The 20172-nt window shown below is 44.5% G+C and overlaps 1 pseudogene; it reads left to right on the forward strand.

The window, feature by feature from the left end:
• LOC132533751 (polycomb protein EED-like) overlaps positions 1-19543 on the forward strand; it is a 36408-nt pseudogene extending 16865 nt beyond the window's left edge.
• Positions 19544-20172: the final 629 nt, after the last annotated feature.

A 20172-nucleotide genomic window follows, 5' to 3' on the forward strand; every position in this document is an offset into this window, starting at 1 on the left:
TTTCTTTTTTTTTTAATATTTATTTTATTTATTTATTTATTCCCTTTTGTTGCCCTTGTTGTTTTATTGTTGTAGTTATTATTGTTGTTGTTGTTGTTGTTGTTGTTGGATGGGACAGAGAGAAATGGAGGGAGGAGGAGAAGACAGAGAGGAGGAGAGAAAGATAGACACCTGCAGACCTGCTTCACCACCTGTGAAGCGACTCCCCTGCAGGTGGGGAGCCAGGGTTCGAACCGGGATCCTTATGCAGGTCCTTGTGCTTTGTGCCACCTGCGCTTAACCCGCTGTGCTACAGCCCAACTCCCAGGAGGAAGATTCTTATAGGTGAGGAGAAAAAAGAAACTTAGGTGAGAGTCCAGTGGGCATTTTCCATGACGTTAAGTGTGGTGGGTCTGTGGTTTAGGAAATTGCTAGTCTCCAGCAGGCATTCCAGGGATGCGCTGGTATTGCTGTGCTCTACATTCTTATGACTGAGTGTTTTTATCCACAAGTGCCTTCAATGGTCAGGCCCTCCCAGATCTATCATTCTGCCCTTTTTGGTCATATATGGAGGTAAGGTCATTATTGCTGCTTCCTGCTAAACAGGGGTGATGTGGGGTGTGAGTTAAAGGTCAGAATAGGTCTGCAGAGGCCCAATGGGCAGAGGAATGTAAGAGTGTAGAAGAAGTTGGTTGACAGATACTCTGCATAGCTCTTGAATACAGGTCATAATGAACCTAATAAGGCAGGGTTAAAAAAAAGCAAAGAAATTAGGATTAGAGTGATATCTCTGTAGAATCTTCTCATCCTCTAGATACTTCTTTTATTTGTTCCCACTGTGGTGCAGGGGGGTCAGGGGGAGGACAGAGAGGGAATCCACAGTTAGTCTGGGTGCTTTCTCCCCAGCTGTCCTGGTATCAGGGCTGTTGGGCTATGCCATGGAGGAGAGAGGAGATCCGGAGCAAAGAGGGAACACAAATCTTTATTTGCACGGGCACTTCAGAGTTGCGTGAGAGTGCTGTGGTTCGGGGCACGTGGAGGTAGCAAAAATGGCCACCTCCTGGACCACCCTCCTTTACATCTTATCACCTAAGTGAAAAAATGGGCAAAAAAGGCTAGGGGCAGAAGGAGAAGGGTTTTATAGGGCAACAACCAGGAGTGCCGTGTCTGGACAGGATTGGTTGAAAAAGGCACTGAGAGAATATCTTGGGAATTGGCAAAGCCTGAGGGGATAGCCTGACAGATGCGACTGCATCTGCATAATTCCCCAGCATCTCCCCCTTTTCCTTTATATCTAATGGACCCAGTATAGGAAATATAGAGTGGAGCAGGTTTAAGTGTTTTTAATGGAATGCTGTGCTCAGGTGTGGAGATGTAGGACTTTTTGTGGGGAAGGGAAGACTTACATGGCTGCCAACTTTGTGAGATTCATGTCCCCCCCCCCCCATGCTCAACCACTCTTTAGAGAGAGAGACTTACCTAGAGGGACTCATCTCATAGGTTAAGCTCTGCCAGGCTCCACCATCTCCTCACATTTTTTTGTATCTTTTTATCTAGTTATTACATTAATATAGTTCAATATCTGTAAAAGACTCTATCTGTGACAGAGGAATGTTAGTGTACGGGTGAGCAGAATCCTTTTAGGCATAAACCTGAATGATATAACAAAACAGGAAGGGACAAGTAGGGGAGCAGTAAGAGCCAGTTTGATGCTAAGAGGAGTCATGGTGTGCAAAAGGGGCATTTCCTGTCTCTGGGACAGGGCTTAGTAATGAGGTGAGGGGTTCTGCCTCTGGGGTCATCTCCTGCCCCGGGGGACAATGCTTAGTAATGAGGGGGTGTTTCCTGCCTCAAAGGACAGGACCTGCATGAGGGAGGGTGTGGCCTGCCAAGAGGAGGAGCTATTTGGCGTTGTATAGTCCTCAAGGCGACAGTCTGCAAAGTCCATGAACCACTCTGGGTCAGTCTTTGAAAAACCAGCAGCATGAAGGGAAGAAAGCTGCTATAAAATTGTGTAAAGTGTCCAAAGGGTATACCAGCAAGTCTGATAGAAGTCTCAGTCCAAAGTAGGTGACTAGGGGGAGAAATGCCATGGGATGAAATGATGCACGTCTATCTCCACGGGGTACGTCAGCCACTGGAATTCTGCTTTTCTGTAGAAAGTGGGCTGGAACTGCCATAACATGACAGACAATGCAGAAGCGGGAAGGGCATACAGGCAGTAAGAAAGTTCTGTCCTTGGAGTCTGTGAATCAGGTTCTTCAGATCGCATCAGGTTTCGGGGGGGGAGGGGTGCCACTGTAGCCATGCCATCTAGTGGGCGATGTCAGAGTGTGTAGGGGTCCAGATGGTTTTTCCCAGGATTCCTGTGAGAGAAACACAAAGAATCTGCTTCCCGTGGTTAGCAGGGCATCTGATTTGAATTTCATATAGAAAAAGAGGTTTGATGCCTTAGCCAACTGAAAATTGGGGGATGTATCTTTCTTTATTTCTTTGTTTGGTTAATTGGGCCTAGGTGTTTGGAAGGCCTTCTCAGCAACCATTTGTCTTTGGGGGTAGTAAGGGATGTTTGTGGCATGGGTCGATGCTATAAAGGGAAACATCTTTAAATTGTTGGCTGACAAAGGCAGGCCTATAGTGGCAAGATGAGATACACCAGTTAAGTGTAGAAGAATATGTGAATGTTGTTAATTCACATAGGTTGTGTACGGAGGAACTTCTTATAGTTTAATACCTTACCATATGAGCAGATGCTTCTTCATGTGAAGGCTTTGACATAGTTGTAGTCAATTACTTGTGAAAAAATTAACAAGTTAGAAGTTTACTATAATTGATGATTCAATGATTATAATTGGTTTAACTATATAATTTTGTTTAAAGGTCATCTAATGTGACCTCCTGTAGCAGTCTCTACATCAGGATCTTTAGACCAATTTTTGTTAAAATATATATCGCTTTTTTAACCATTTTTACTTTGGACTATAAACAGACTCAGGTTACTTAGAGAGTTAACACATGTTAGTGACAATGGTTTTAATATTTTCAGTGTCAGGGTGATGCCAGATCTGTTGTGGATTAATTTCCACAAGATAGCTTACAGGGCACTTTGGGGGGAACTCCTATAGCGTCCTGTATAGAGAATTTGTATTTTAGTTTGGGGAATGTATTGTCACGTTAAACATTTAGACTTTTACCTTAAATAGTTACTTTTAGCAAATTAGTTTTGCCTTGCCTTGTAATAATGTAGCTTTAAGGTTACACTTTTAACCATTAAATTAGTGTTTACCAAACTTGAAGCATACCCATAAACATTTAGTTATAACACACAATTTGAGAAAAACTTTATTATGAAAACATATCATTTTAAAAGAAAATTTAGATCTATCTTTACTCACACAGTTTAAGACTAACCATTTTATATATACCAAGACTTTTACATTAAAAATCAAAAGAGAGAAAAAAATTGGAATGTTTCTGGACTTCTCCAGAAAACTTGGCTGCATCCAGCATTTTTATATAAAGTCACTTACGTTTTTTAGAGTACTGTGAGCAAATGGGTCATACAAAAATTTTTGGTCATTCAATACACTCACTCACAAAACACAACTTGCCAGTCATAGCATAAGATATTCAGAGAAGGGGTAGGAGAGAGGGCTCTGTGAGCCAGATTTTACAGATTTCACCATGTCATATTATGGGTCCTGGGGTGCATCCTGCATCTACTTCTCTTTCAGTATTTCTTGTTCCTCGGGGATAGCAGCTTCATCATGCAGGTATCGTTGGACATGGTGGCCAGGGACCCAGACAGGTTTGGAGTACTTCTGTGGAAAAACGCATGTGAAACCCCTCCCGATGGTCAATAGGGGGTCAGGCCCTTTCCACATTTTATTGAGTGGGTCTTTCCATTTGACCTTAATAGCTGGGAGGGTGGATGGTGTTTGCCAATGAAGAATAGTAGGAGGCAGGTCTGAGTTTTTGCAAATATTAAAGAGATTGAATGTAGTTAAAGCTTTTGCTAGCTGGATATTGGGGGCTACATTCATCCTTTATCTTTATTTAATAGAGCCTTAAGGGTTTGATGGTCCCTCTCAACAATGCCTTGTCCCTGTGGATTAAAGAGAATGTCTGTGGTATGAGTAATGTTCCAATGGGAACAAAATCTTTAAATTGTTTGCTGGTAAACACATTCCTATTGTCATTTTTCAGTTGAAGAGGTAAGCCCATTACAACAAAACAGGAGAACATATGGATTATAAGCTTTTTTGAGCTTTCTCCCATCTGAGCTGTCACCCACATAAATTTAGAAAAGGTATTAATTGAGACAAACACATATTTTTGTTTGCCAAAGTTGGGTATGTGGGTGACATCCATTTGCCAGAGATCATTGGCTTTTAAGCCTTGGGGTTTAACCCCAAGAGTTTGAATAGCAGGTGTTTTTATGAGACCTGCACAGGAAGAACATGTAGCAAGAATATGTTTCAAATGTGCTAAAGGAACATCAGGAAATCAAGCTCAAAGGTCTTTAAGATTAACATAGTCTACGGCCATACCACCCTGAACACGCCCGACCTCGTCTGATCTCAGAAGCTAAGATTAACATGGGTTAGAGAATGAAAGTCAGCAGGATTAGAGACAGAGGTTAGGAGAATTCCTGTGGAGGTGAGGCAGTCAGCTGCAGCATTCCCTTCGGATAGCGAACCAGGAAGAGGGCTGTGGGAACGAAGGTGTTGAACATACATTGGTTGGGTTCAAGAACAGAGCATAGAGAATTTGAACCAAGAGAGAGGAAAGTGGGTTGTCATCAATTTTCACATAAGAATGATCAAGCAATGGAAGTAAGTTAACAGTATACACACTGTTAGAAAAAAGGTTGAAGGATTCTGGTACAGCTTTTAATGCAAGGAAAACAGCATAAAGTTCTCTGTACTGAGGGGAATTATCAGGAAGCTCAGTAAAGAGGGGTTTAGGGGATTCCTTGTCTGGGTAATATGTAAGGTAAGCAGCTGCCTTTTATCCACCATCAGTGAAGACAGTAGGAGCAGAGGGGATGGGATCTAGAGAGAAACGTTTAGGTACTAGTAGAGGCAACAGAGGTAAAGAAGCTATTAATTTATTAGAAGTTAAATGGTTATCTATTTGTCCTGGAAACCCCACTAAACTTACAGCAAAATGAGAATGGTGGTGTATGAGCCACTCTATATCTGTGAGAGAAAAGTGAAGAATAATTAAATCCGGCTCCCTTCCTACAACTTGAACCGATCTGTTTCTTCCTTGGTGAACCATGAATGCTAATGCATCTATCTCAGTAAGAAGTCTTGGAGCTCCGCCTACTGGCATATGAAGTCACTCGAGAACCCCATGGTTCTGCCACAGTTCCCCCACTACTGTGGGGGTGTAGTTAAAGATTAGAAGGTTTACCAGTGAGGAGGGGGAGAATTGAACAAGGTTCATGTCTTGGAGGGCCTGGTTAACCTTTCCAGTGCCAAGGAGGCTTTGGGTGTTAACATACATTTTGAGGATGGCTCTTTGTTTCCTTTTAACAGGTCAAAAAGTGGTTGGAGACAGCTAGTAGGCAGATAAAGATACTGCATAAGCCAATATAAATTTCCAAGAAAACTTTGTAAAGAAGCAAGAGTGAGATTAGAAGCAAAGGTAACAAGATTTTAAAGGATGAATTTGCGTTAAAGAAATTTCTGAACCTAAGAAATATATTGGAGGAATTAGCTATTCCTTCTCAGGAGCTACATTAAGGCCACTTTTCTTTAAGGCAGGAATAAGAAAATCACGTAGGGCACGGAGATCTGTTATCTAATTCTCCCTATATTAAGATGCCATCCATGTAGTGAAAAACCTTAAGACCCTTATGAATATATGGAAAAAGGGCAGATTCAACAGCCTCTTGACAAATTGTAGGACTATTGGCAGTACCACCCATTCAAATCTATCAGCAGGGCTGCCAATATTAATGGAAAGAACACAGAAGGCAAAACACTTACTATCTTGTGGGTGCAAGGGAATAGAGAAAAAACAATCTTGTATATCAATAGCCATGATTGGAATTCCCATGGGAATTGCAGAAGCAAAAGGCAAACCGTTTGGGGGGAGCCCCAGACTTGCATGGTTTTATTTACCACACAGAGATCTTTGAGGAGGTGCCATTTTCCCGAGTGTTTTTTAATCACAAAGACAGGAGCATCCCACGGGCTTCAGGAATGACGAATGTGTACCAAGGAAAACTACTCTCAAACAAGCAATTTTAAAATTTCTAGTTTATCCCTAGGCAAAGGCCACTGTTCCACTCAGACAGGCTCATTAGAAAGCCAGTCTAAGCAGGAAGTTTGGTTACGAACAGTGGCAGTTAGTATTGGGGGTGCTGGTTAGATCTAGAAGTCTCACAGGAGGGGGTGTTGCACTCTGAAGAGGCATCTGTGGGTATTATAACATCGAAAGATTCCAGAATATCTCTGCCCAGTAGGTTGGTGCTAATATCAGCTACCAAAGGGTGGAAGTGTCCAGTAGTCCCTTCGGGGTCTTCCCACATAAGCAAATCTGGTGTGAGAAAGGCTTGGTTCAACCCTCCAACTCCGTGTAAATGGGGCCCTGGGAGGAGTTCCAAATTCTGGGGAACCTCTGCTTGCCTTAGAATCATCTTTTCTGCCCCCGTGTCAATCAAACATTTAAAAGGAATATTGCCAATCCTTACTGTCATAGTAGGGTGACCTCATTGTAAAACAGAAATGGTCCACAAAATTTCAGGGTCTGAATTTGAACCATTCAGGGACATGCCATTTTTTATGAAACTTGGACCAGCAATCTCTCCTCCAATAAAAACCTTTCTGGCATCTAGGACAAGGTGTTCGTGGCCTCTGGCTCTCTGACTGGAGGCATGGTTGTCCTAAGGTGGGGTCACAGCTTATCTGGACATTGGTTATGCCAATGCCCTTGGTAACCTCACTGAAAGCAGGCCCCATTTTGCTTATGTGGGGTAGCTGCATAATCCTGTGTCATAATGAGTGCCCCATAAGAGCCTGGTCCATGTTCTTGTGTTACTAAAATCCAATTATCTGTCTTTTGGTGTTTAAGACTGAGGCATGCCTGATGGAATTCCGGTAGCATTCCATCCCAGACAATAGAACACAGGAGGAGAAAACGGGCTTTATGATTATAAATCTTTCTCTCTAAGCTTGACCACACTCTGGAAATGAAGTTAGATAAGGATTCATGGGTTTCTTAGCGAAGGGAGAAAATGTGGACTGAGGTTGCTCCTTTGGGTTGGGTTAACCTCTCCCATGCTTGTGATGTGCAGACGCATATATATTCATAATAACCAGCTGGAAACTTGGCTTCTGCCTGATGAATTCTGGTTTCAAACTCTCCTTCTCCAAACAGTGCATCAAAATTCCACTCCAGCTGGTTCTGACTCTTTCTCTGGGATTGCTTTGAGCATTCACCATGAAAACATGCCTCCCATTGCAGGTAGATGGGGTCAGGGAGTGTAGCATGAGCTACGTGCCTCCAATCTTGGGGGTTATTAAGGTGCTGGAGAAAGCCTCATAAAATGGAGTTGGTCCATGGGGCATGAATGCCGTCATGCTTAAGTGCCTGTCTGAGCTCCCTAAGTTCTTTGGAGGAGTATGGGTGCCATACCTTAGGGTTTTGTCTATTGGGTACCACATTTACCGGGAAGGTGTGGACTTTTTTGATAATGAGGTAGCAGCGGGGGGTGGAGTCATGGACATGTAAGTCGCTGGAGGAGTGGCAATGACAGCAGCAGCCAGAGAAACTGAACACGTGTCTGCCAAAATGGAACACTTGGGGTAAAATGCAGAGGGCTTAGGCAGGGCGATATATATGTATATATATATATATATATATATATATATATATATATATATATATATATATATATATATATATATCTCAAAAGCTGCAAACATAGCCAAGAGTAGTATCCACAGTGCAGCCCCAAGTAAAACATCTCCAAGATAGAAATCCTGTCCCATGAGAAAAGAGTAGAGGGTTTGGGAAGCCTCTTCCTAAAATGGAGTGAATCCCATGGCAAAGAGGAACATGGGGCTGCAGAGAGTCAAGTGGCTGTGTACTTACCTGCATCTGGGCGGGTCAAGCCCCACGTTGGGTGCCAGGTGTCAGGTTGTGCCTTGGAGAAGAAAGAGAGAAAATCCAGAGAGATGAGAGAACACAAATCTTTCTTCACATGGGCACCTCAGAGTTGGGTGAGAGCGCTGTGGTTCGGGCCACGGGGAGGTAGTAAAAATGGCTGCCTCCCAGACCACCCTCCCTTGCATCTAATCATCTAAGTGAAAAAATGGGCAAAAGAGGCGAGGGGCAGAAGGAGAAGGGCTTTATAGGGCAACAACCAGGAGTGACGTGTTGGGACAGGATTGGTTGAAAAAGGCACTCTGAGATCGTCCCAACTCTTGCAGGAACTGGCACTGCCAGCTTGGCAGATGTGACTGCATCTGCATAAATCCCAGCTAGGGCTGTGAGGTTGAGGGTGTACTGAGGGTGGGGACTAGGCAGAGAGAGGGTGGACTAATTGGAGGGTGTTTGATAGATGGTGTGGAGTGGACTGGTGGATGTAGGGGTTTAGGCAAACACCCAACATCCAGTCTTAGGTTGGGTGCCTTGTCCCCAGCTGCCCTGAGAGTGGATGGGGAGGGTGGAAGGATAGTGGTTGTGGTGGGGGATGTTGAATGGGGTAAAGTGTGTTGGGGTGCTGAAAGGGGTAGAGACAGGTGAACTTGGGGCAGGGGTGGGATTTGGGGTTGTTTAGCGGGGTTCCTCCTCTTTGGTTGGGTGCCTCCTCCCTCAAGCACCCAGTCCACCCTCAACCAACCCTCCAGCACCTGCTACCAGGGCAACTGGAGAGGAGGCACAAGCGACAGTGAGAGGCCTTCCTCAAAACAGTGAAAAGGAGACAAGGACAGTGACACCCCCGCAGTACCTGCTCCCCTTTCTCCTAGCCTGCCCTTCTCCTCTCACTCACTGCCACAAATGATGGTCCCTTCTTGGGAGAGGAGGAGGAAATGCTTTCCAACAAAATCAGAACATCTCCTTTAGAATAGATTATATCCCAGTGAGAAAGATAGTATGGTGGCTCTGCTAAAGACTTGCATGTCTGAGACTCTGAGGTTCCAGATTCAATAATCTGTATCATCATCAGCCAGAGTGAAGGAGGAGTAGAGAGAGGAAGAAGAGCAGAAGAGCAGGAGTGTGGGATGAACTGAGAGTGGGCAGGCCAGCCGTGCAGAAGGCGCAGCTCTGCCTGCCATGTCTGCGGCCCTGTTCCCAGCATCCGAGCAGCATGGAGGGAGCCCATGCCCAATGCCCCGCACCATGTGACATAGAGCCGGCTCCAGTGGGAGGGCGGCAGGTGGAAACCAGAGTTTGTCTCAGAGAGAAATGTTCCAGAAACAGAGAAACAGTCTCTTGAACAAGGGGAAGAGGCCTTTGGAGATCTCTTCACAGCAGAAAATCAGCCCATAGTGGGTAGGTAGCCAAATCTGCACTTATATGGGGGATGGACAAGAAAGAACCCACGTTGGGTGCCAGTATGTAGTCATGCATGAATCCCTTCTTCTTCTAGCATTTGCCCTTCTTCCGTAGCCAGTCAACAGCGTCAGGTTGAGCCTGATGTAAAGTTTCGAGACCTCCTTTGAATCTGGAGAGGTGGCAGTAGTCGACTATGTGGGTCACAGTCTGTCTGTAGCCTCAGGGGTAGTTCAGGTGGTCTCTGGCTCCCCAGCGATGGAACATAGCGGCGCACCAGCCATGGCCTGTTCGATAGCGATTGAGGAGGGCCCAATAATAATGTGCTAGGTCAAAGCCGGGTTGACGCTTGCAGGGGTCTGTGATGAGGTGTTTGGTCTTTACCTCAGCTGACTGCCAACTCTGTTTCCAAGAGTCTGAAACAGAGAAGTTCAGTGTAGGCATAGGAGACCAGATTGGATGACGAGACGTCAAGCGTTGGACAGGGTGGGCGAAGATATCCGCGTATATTGGCAGGTCCGGTCGAGCGTAGACTTGGGAAATGAACTTCGATGATGCCGCATTCTGACGAATATCTGGCGGGGCGATGTTGCTAAGAACTGGCAGCCATGGAACCGGGGTGGAACGGATGGTTCCAGAAATTATCCTCATGAATCCCTGTAAACCCCCAGATCAGAGTGGAAGAAACAAGGAGAGGAGGCAACTTGCAACTCCAGAGGGCAATTACTTGTCAAAAGCCATGGCATCTTCATCTCACTGCTGCTTCAGCACAAAGTCTTTATCCCATTCTTTCTGTAGGCTGAAATTGATTTTATTCCTTCTATCCTGTTCTGCACATCTTTCTGCTAAATGCCTGGATGGAAGGCAAAAGTCTGACTCCATCCACTGCCACCACCGCCCCCCAAGTCCTCTCTCCTTTGCACTCAGTGGGAAATCTGGTTTTGCCCTCACTCTTTGAAATAAGAGGTAAAGACAAAGGCCAGGTGGTGGTACACCTAGTTAAAGGCACACATTACAGTGTGCAAGGACCCAGGTTCAAACCTTATGTCCCCAGCTTCAAGAAGGAAGTGCATCAGGTTTCTCTCTGCCTCTCACCCTATCTCTATACAAGACAAATAATTTTTTCAACAAAAAAAGAAAAAAAAAGAAAAACTGTCAATGACATGAGCAGAAACAGTGAACTCTAGGTCTCTCATAACTGAGTGGTCCAGGTCTGCTTGCTTTCAGCCAAATCCCTCTTCTGGTCAATCAATTACCACTCAAAACTGTTTATTTCCTTTAACTGATTTAAAATCTTATCTCACAGGGTGACATGTGACATGTGACAGCATCAGAGTGTGACTGGGGAGAGTGAGATGAGAACCAGGGTGGGGTGAGCTAGGGCCAGTCATGAACTCTCCATGTGTCCACCCATGTTTCTACTACAGTGTCAAGGGAGGGGGAGGAGAGGGAGGGGAAGGAGGAAAGGGTTATGGTGGGGAAGGAAGGCCCACAACCCTTACTGTTCTTGGTTTTTCTGTAGCATGTGTTTGTCTTGTTGCTGACTTTCAATGTGGCTCAGGATAATTTTTCTTTTGTCTCCTACAGTGGTTTCTACCTGTTCTTTCATACATTTTATGTTTCACTGCTGCTTTCTCTTTCTTCCCAACGATGGTGTAGGTGCCCATGGGATTATTGATGGGCAGACTTTAAGTTTTGTGTTTCAGCTGGAACAGAGAGTCATTGTGAAGGCTGCAGCTTTGGTCTACAGTGACAGATAGAATTTGTCTTTCTTTTTTTTTCTTTCCTATGGGGTGTGTGTGTATGTGTGAGCAATCAAACCCCAGGGCAACAGCTGTGCAATCACAGAGTCTTTCATTACTAAGCTCTCCCCTTGACCAAAAGCCCTGCATGGTGAACAACACAGTGGACTATCTATCATGTACAGAGAGTTGTCAGGTTAACTAGATAATGGTTTGAAAAGAGGACTATTTAGGCAGATACAAAAAGAAGGCATAGTGACTAAAAACATATAAATGGTGGTGAAGCATGTTGACTACCATCTGAAATGAGGTTTCTTGAACCTTCTGCACCTACAGTCCACCTGAGGTTCTTCCTCATGTGGAGACCTCAGTTCTGGGGGTATGGAGAGGGGCCCAAGAGTCTATGGAATAAGCTCCCACCCAGAGAGGAAGTGTCACTCTTGAAAGGTCACTGGTATCCCTTCTATGTGCCCTCCAGAGAGTGGGCTCAAACATTCCAAGACAGGATTATATTTAATAGAGAGGCAGAAACAACTCTTACATAAAGCTGCCATTCTGGTTCTTATGTCTTCTCATAGCATCTGCAATGCTGAGCTAATAGGCTGAATTCATTTTTTAAATATTTATTTATTTTTTATCAATGAGAAAGAGAGAGAGAGTGGACCAAACATCACTCTGGTACATGTGCTGCCAGGGATTGAACTCAGGACCACATGCTTGTGAATCAGTGTTTGTTCACTATGCCACCTCCTGGACCACTAGGCCACACTCTTCATAAAATGTTCCTTTTTGGCATTTAGTCTCAAATTTGCAAGGAAAAAGAAAATAAATTTTAAAAGGCTGGAAATGTAATTCTGTTCATGCAGAACACTAATTTTCTAATCTTCCTCTCTACAAAGACTACATTATGATTCCAAATTATGAGCTTTTATGTTTTTTTTTTTTTAGCTGAGGAGAGGTTTTTCAGTCAAGGCCTTTATTTTTCAAACCCAAGGTCTGGCCCAAGCAAGCTAAGCAGAATGGCACCTGAAAATGGGTGGCTGTCTATGTTCTTCCTTGCACTCATGCAATACAGTAGAGTAAACTCTCCATTCATCCTCCAAACGCCTCGCCAATACATTTATATAAGCTGTGAGGAGATCAGAAAGTAGCTTCAGCTCCAAAATGTAGTGCACCAAACAAGACTTTAGTCTGCTCCTGAAAACCTGGCCATGCCCCAAACTTCATTCTCACATGAAATGCCTGATTTGGCACACTGCCAGGCAGACATGCACAGGACATCTGCAGTGGCCTTGTCTTGTCTGCTGCCCCACTACACCACCTCTCAGTAAAAGCATCTCACTACCTGGTTCTTGAACACTGCTTCCTTCTCCTTAAGCATCTGATATCTCCATAGAATCTGCTCATCCTCTAATTCTATTTTTTGTTTGCTCACACTGTAATATACCGCACTATTGACCTTGTCACACTACATGCAGAGATAGTATTTTTCCTACAATGACACCATGTGTCTGTTCCTACCTTTTGCTTTTTACCTTCACAATTCTTCTTGTGCTCCCCCAAGAATGGATTTCTCAAGAAGTGTGTTTGATTAAAGGAGGTATCAACAGCAGTCAGCAAGATGGGTGTGATAGTCTGAGTTCCTTGGTTTGTGGGAGTGGCCACAATTTTGCTTGATGTGCAGTGTCTACATCAACTCAGAATCCTTGTTCTCACAACCGTCCTCTGGGGATGTGGCAGAGAGATAGTAGAATCACAGGTCTTTGCTAAGCTTAATAAGTGTCTAGAATATCTGCTTGACTAGGCTGGAATCATTAACATAGTAGAAGCACTCTCCTTGTAAGAAAACACAGATCACCCCTTTCTCTGTCACCAGAAGGTCTACTTCAGGGAAGTTTTGAAGAGCCACCTTGGCATGTGAGGAGATTTGGTGCAGGAGGGAAGCCAGGGAAGCTGTGGTGGAGTCCACGGCTAGCTGGAGCTTGTCTTTGAAGTCTTGGGCTTTTACGAGACTGTCATCCAAGGCCCCTCTGACCTCAAATGTAAGGATAGAGATATGTAAGTTTGTTTTAGGGTAAGCATCAGAGACTACCTGAGGCCAGTGCAGTGAAATTTGAGTCTTTTTTAAAAAATATTTATTTATTTATTTATTCCCTTTTGTTGCTCTTTTTTATTGTTGCAGCTATTATTATTGCTGTTATTGATGTCATCATTGCTGGGTAGGACAGAGAAAATTGGAGAGAGGAGGGGAAGACAGAGAAGGGGAGAGAAAGACAGACACCTGCAGACCTGCTTCACTGCCTGTGAAGTGACTTCCCTGCATTTGGAGAGCTGGAGTTCAAACTAGGATCCTTCCACCAGTCCTTGCACTTTGTACCCTGTGTGCTTAACCCACAGTGCTACCGCCCAACTCCCAGAAATCTGAGAGTCTTTATTGTATCAACAACTAAAATTATTGCTCAGAGTGCTGTCTGGATCTTAGTGTAGCACAACCATTTGTAGAGGCAGGTGCAGGAAGGAAGCTAGGTTACAGAAGCCCAACATGTGGTGGTTAGGGCAGTCTGTTGCTGCAGTCAGGACAACTCGTTATGGAAACAATCAACAATTAATAATTTCAGAACACTAGTATCTACTTTTTGTTGGCAAGTAAAGTGGTTGAACAGGTTCAGGTTAAGTCAAGATGGAGTCAGTTACGTTAAGGAAGAGGGGATCGTGCCACATTCCCCACTGTTTTTTGGAGATGATACCTAAAATCTTTGGCCTACCTTGAAGATTGTCTTTTCCTGGTTTGCCTTTTGGTTTGATATTTTCAGTAATATTATCCAATGATATAATTCTGGGTTTTAACTTGAATTCAATTCTAGTAGTGGGTCAAAATGTTTGTCTGTTCACTGCACCTGAATAGGGGACTAGGAGAATTCTCAGTTCTGAACAGCACCCCAGCCAGCCTGATAAATCTGAAATAAACCTGCTTGTCTTCCTGGAGTATCTGTACTTGGTTATGTAGAAGTCACAGACTACTGTCCAATGTTTCATTGTTGGTTTTTAACTTGAATTCAATTCTAGGAATGGGTCAAAATGTTGTTCACTGGATCTGAATAGGACATTAGGGGAATGCTCATTTCTGAGCAGCACCCCTGCCAGCCTGATAATTCTGAAATAAATCCGTCCCCCAGAAGGGAGTGTCTGGTCTTGGTTATGCAGAAGTCACAGCCTTAGGCCCATTCTCCTTTTAGCCTGAGTCTGACTGTGACCTGCCTCTTCTAAACTGAGGTCTGAAAAGGTACTCTTATGCAGGGTGGATGGGGTTTACTTTGGGTTTTGGTATTAGTTTGAACGTCCTTTTTCTAGTTCTGTCACCAGATCCAGTACAGTGGTGTCAAAGTGGTATGTACTTGGCAGAGAACTTTAGAGGCCAGTGTTGATAGCCTCATGGAACCTGTGGGGAATTGCACTCAGCTAGGGAAGAAGGGAACACTGTTTGGACATTTCTTTGAAGCTTCTGTGTTTGTTATACTTACATCCACAGTTTGAGGTTTCTGGAGACTAAGGAGAGAGGAGAGTTACACCCGGTCTATAGACCAGGACCCAGATGACTCACAGGCTCTCTGGAAGCAATGCTACTGGACTGCTTTCTTGTTGGGTGCTCAGTGAATAAAGCCTCTAACTTAACATCCAATAAAGAATGTTCTCCCTACTCTTTTCCCTGATCCAGCATTCTAGTCCTTTTTCCAACTATGACACAAAATCACTAGATAGCCTGGGTCCACCTGCATATTAGATGTCTGTCTCAGGCAGAAATTCCTTCTATCTACTTCCAAGATGGGTCAGAGAATGAAGGTCCATTATGTTACAGAAATGATTCTCAAAGCGCAAGACTTAAGCCAGTATTTGGTGCATTAGAGGACTTTATTACACCAGTGTATAAGAGACTCCAGGTCACTCTGAGAAGTTCTCTCCGCAGTTTTGAAAAGCCCACAGTTTTATTGAGGTCCCCCTCAGCAGTGGGCGTGTTGGGAGCAGTTTTCTTTCACTATTACAAAGTAGGCAGAAACAGACAAAGGTAATCTTTCTGGTTATTGCTATGCACCTTCCTTATCTGTGGTGTGGGTAAAGAAAGGGAAGAACTAGTGCCTGGCATGCATCAGTCTAGAGACAGCTCAATATACTCCCTAGTCATCAGTTTACCTTTAGCACTGCTGTCTGGGGCCCATTGGCTTAGCAATGTGGAGGGGAGGGAGGGAGAGGTAGCAACTACAGCCACTGTTTTAATTGCCAGGAGAGCAAGCACAAAGGAAATGCGGTCTGAGGCTATGTCTCCATATCAGAGAGGAAAGGCACTTCTTCACCAGGTACATAGATTAAAATATCCACATGGGGTAAATCAGGAGAGTATGCACTCTGTGTTCTTCTATTTCCCATAATAATTATTTTTAATAGCTACATTATAACATCATATATATATATACATATATATATATATATATATATATATATATATATATTTATCACAACATTCTCAGCCAATCATCTGTTGTTGGGCACCTGGGTTGCTTTCAGGTTTTAGCTATTATGAATTGTTCTGCTGAACATAGGTGTACACATATCTTTTTGGTTGGGTGTCATGGAGTTCTTAGGGTATATCCCTACAAGAGGAATTACTGGGTCATAAGGAAGGTCCATGTCTAGCCTTGTAAGAGTTCTCCAGACTGCTCTCCACAGAGGGTGGACCAGTTTACATTCCCAACAGCACTATAGGAGGTCTCCTTTGTCTGCAAAATCTCTCTAGCATTTGTTGCTGCTGTTCTTTTTGATATATGCCATTTTTACAGGGGTGACGTGGTATCTCAGTGTTGTCTTTATTTGCATTTCTCTGATAATCAGTGACCTGGAACAATTTTTCCTATGTTTGCTAACCTTTGATCTCTTCTGTAGTGAATATGTTCATGTCCTCTGCTCATTTTTGGATGGCCTCATTTGTTAACACATTTCTAATAATGACTTGTTCTTTGAGATATTAAATCTCCTAAAAGCTTAGACGAAGGAGTACACAGACAACTATTTGCATTAATTTCTAAGATAGGGTTTTTATAAAAATAGCATTAAAGAACATAAATTATGGTGAGGTTTTCTATGATATAGCAATTCTTAACAATGGGATTCTCAAAGTTAATCCAATTGCCAAATAATTTGGTTAGAGCAATCTATTGCCTTCTTAAACCCTAAGACATCAGGAACTTTACATTTTCCCTATAAAGCTAGTATTTCTCTCAGTCCTGGAACCTTAAGGGTGGGGCTCACTTTCCAGCATGCTTCTCTCAAGTCATATCAACTGATACTGCATCTACTTAATCAATGCAACCAGTACCACCTCGGCGTGTTTCAGACTGTGTTCAGAGGCGTTGAATGTCAACTCTTCAGCTTCATTATCTTTCCTAGCTCATCGGTCTCCTTAATTCCATTTCAGGTGGTGCACTTCTTAAAAAAGTCTCAAAACCTAGATATAGACCAGGGCTCATGAGATAGGGCATATATACATATATGTATTCATAAATTCAGGGAGAATAAATACCTCTAAGCAAAGGTGCACAATTTGCAGTGAGTCTATAAATTCAACAAAGTAGAAAAATTAAAAAGAGTACCATAAAGTATGCAATCAAATAGTTTCTACTTAGACCTAGATACCCTCTTCACCTATTTCCTATTACACATCCCTCCATCACTCCAAAGCTAACCTTGTCAAAATAAGAACTATTGGTATGCTTCTAATTCTGCTTCTAAAAACCCCTTCTGTTTCATTTAGTTTCATCCCCCCTGCTTAAGACTATTCTATTTACATAACTAAGCACCAGCATGCCGGCATGGCATTGGTTTAATCCCCACTTGTTCATGATGTCTTTTTGCTCTGCCCCCTATTGTAGTATACCCTGATTTGCACCAGTCACTTTTCGCTCCACCCTCTCTACGTCACATCCTGTTTCTTCCCTACTTGGTGAGTATATATAGGATTGTGTTTTTAGTTTAGTTTAGTTTAGCTTGGCTTAGATTGTGTTGTGTTCCGGTGAATAAAGAGATACTGCCTACAGCCCAGCCATGAGTCCCTGGTCGTTTGTCTCCCGCCAGTGAAGCTCAGCCCGACAAAGGACTACTAAAGCTTAAAAGGGGCAAGAGACTAGCATACTTTAATGATGACTCTTTAGTCACTACCAGGCCACCTCATCACATCCCAGGGAGTCCTGGGATTCCCATAGAGACACGGTGGGCCTAGACCTCTAAGAGATACATGTCACCACTGGTACTGAGCATCTCCATCAGGACCAACATAATGGACCCCTTTGTGGGCCTCTTATGTTGAGGACCTTGCCCTCAAGGTGAATCAACAATGGTAGGACTGTTCAATTATCCAAAGGGAGGTTGGATAACTTACTCTACCTACCAGCCGAGGAAGATAGGTCCTGAAATTAGTGCAGCCTAGAGTGTTTCTAGTAGTGACCACAGAATCTGAGCTCAGACCTACAGGGATGCAGAGGTTACATAGGCTCCTGTGATGAATATGGCCCCCAGATCAAACCAGTGGGGTTTACAGTTAACAATATTTATATAATTTATATAATTTTCCCATATTTGGAGCTACTCTCTTCCCTGATCCAGCTTTCCAGTCTAATACCACGTTACACTTTAACATCACACTCTTACATTAAATTATTGAAATGCAGTTTATAAATCTTAATAATATTCTGACATCAAATTCTTATATTACAATTATCTATCCCAAATACCTCCTCAGTATAAGACAGGTAGGTGCCCAGGAAAGGTCACAACAAATTATGTCCTCAGGTTGACAAAGCTGGTCCAGGCAGAGTTCTGGTCCGGATGGGTCCTCGTTCTGGTCCAGATCTGGTCTGGCTATGGTCCTGATCTGGTCTGGCTATGGTCCTGATCTGGTCTGGTTCTGGTCCTGATCTGGTCTGGTTTCGGTCATGATCTGGTCCATTTCTGGTCCAGAGAGCTGGTCTGAGTCCTTTACTGGTTTGGTTCGGGAATCTGCAGACACCTCGTGACTGAGGTCAGTGTGTTGATTGCCACGGGATATGCTGGATGGGGGCTTCAGAATTTACAGACTACCATGCAGTTCAAAAGTTGCCATCCATGTTCAAAAGTCTGGCACTTTTTGTTCCTGAGCTAGGCTGGAGTGTGGATTTCCAGCCAATGAAAATTGGGGGCTTCGTGACATGTACATCTAACTTTATCAGGCTATACAGATGTAGCGCTTGCCCTGCACAGGACTATATCTTATGCTGGCGTAAGGAGCATTTCAGAGAACTCAGGGACCGCATAGGGCTTTCCCTGCACAAGACTATCTTATGCTGGCCTGCAGGGGGGGTGGGGCATTTCAAAGAACAACAGGGGCTATAAGGCTTGCCCTACATGGGCCATTATCTTATGCGGGTGCAGGAGCATTTCATGGCGTTTGTCCTGCATAGGACTGGATGAATCAACCTGCCAATGCCCAGTTTCAGCGGGGAACCAATTACAGAAGCCAGACATTGACCTTCTGCACCCCATATCCCTGGGTCCATATCCCCAGAGGGATAAAGAATAGGAAAGCTGAAAAGTGCTCTGGCTAATTTTTAAAAAATAAATAAATAAATAATAAAAAAGAGCACTGAGAGTTTAGACCAATATTCCTAGTTCTAGATTGACTTCTTCACTTGACCCAGCAGGAGCACCACCTGGAGGACACCCATCACTCAGTCTCATAAATATCCATCAGGGCTGAATAGGGCGGCCCTGAGCAGAACTAGGGGCGGCGCCTAGAAACCCATCCCAGGCCACATCCACCTGGCCTGAGAGCGCAACCCAGAGGGGGCGTGGCCCGACGGGGCGTGGCCTGGATCAGCGCCCATGGGAGAACTCAACTGGCGCCTGCGCACCTTCCAGAGACTCTTCCACTAACAGGATGGGGGAGGCCAGTCCGGCTTCCTCTAGCTTTTCAATGCTGGTCTCAGTTTAAAAAGTTGGTCTGTGAATGTCCCTGTGCATAACGTGAGGGCTTTAACTCCAGCTTGGAAGATTAGGAGCCACGTGGTCATAGTCTGCTGCCAAGGCCGAGTGGGCTGGTCCACGGCCCAGACTCCAGCATCTTAGACCGCGGAGGTGTGGGCAGTGTTCCTGCAGCGTTTGCGCAGGAGCTGGGGTTGAGGGGAGACCCTCGGAGCCGCCTCTACTGTCCAAGCACCGGTGGGCCCTGCGAGGCAAGGCGCTGCCTTCAGAGCCCAGCAATCACTCTCAGTTGTGAACGGGACACATGAGGGCGGGCGCCCTGCGCCCCTTTGTCAGCAGTGTGGTGGCCGCACTCCCGCCCACTGAACATGGGAGCCCTTTGCCACAGTGGTGGCAGTAGGGGAACATGCCTGAGAGGGAGGCTGCTGAGAAGGCAGGAAGCTACATACCTGCCACCGAGAAGCAGAAGCTGAGCAGAGAGGAGAACAGCAACCCGCACCTGTCTGGGGATGAGATTGTGAGTGTGGCGCGGGGGCTGGGAGCGCGGGGCTCTGGGTGCCCTCTACTCCCATCCCCCTGGCAGCAGGGAGTCTGAGCAAGGACTCATGGCTTCTAGAGGTTCTGAGTTTTTATAGACTTATCTCCCTTTCCCTGTCTTCCCTTCCCCTTCTTTCACCACCCGTGGTCACGTTAAAAAACAACATTGATAATTTTCTAAAACGTTAAAAGTTCCATTAATGAGACTGGAGCAGGAACCTGGCTTGTGCAGACTGGGGGATCAAACCTGTGACCTTGCGTTTTCAAAGCCCGCACCCTGCCTGCTGTGCCTCCTCTCCAATCTCCAAATTTGAATCTATTACTGTTATGATTATGGTGACTATTACTAGATTTTTAAAGCTCTGTCATGAACCTTAGTGAATCATCTAGGCCTGTATTG

This window comes from Erinaceus europaeus, chromosome 17 (genome assembly GCF_950295315.1).
Source record: "Erinaceus europaeus chromosome 17, mEriEur2.1, whole genome shotgun sequence".
Classification (NCBI taxonomy): domain Eukaryota; kingdom Metazoa; phylum Chordata; class Mammalia; order Eulipotyphla; family Erinaceidae; genus Erinaceus; species Erinaceus europaeus.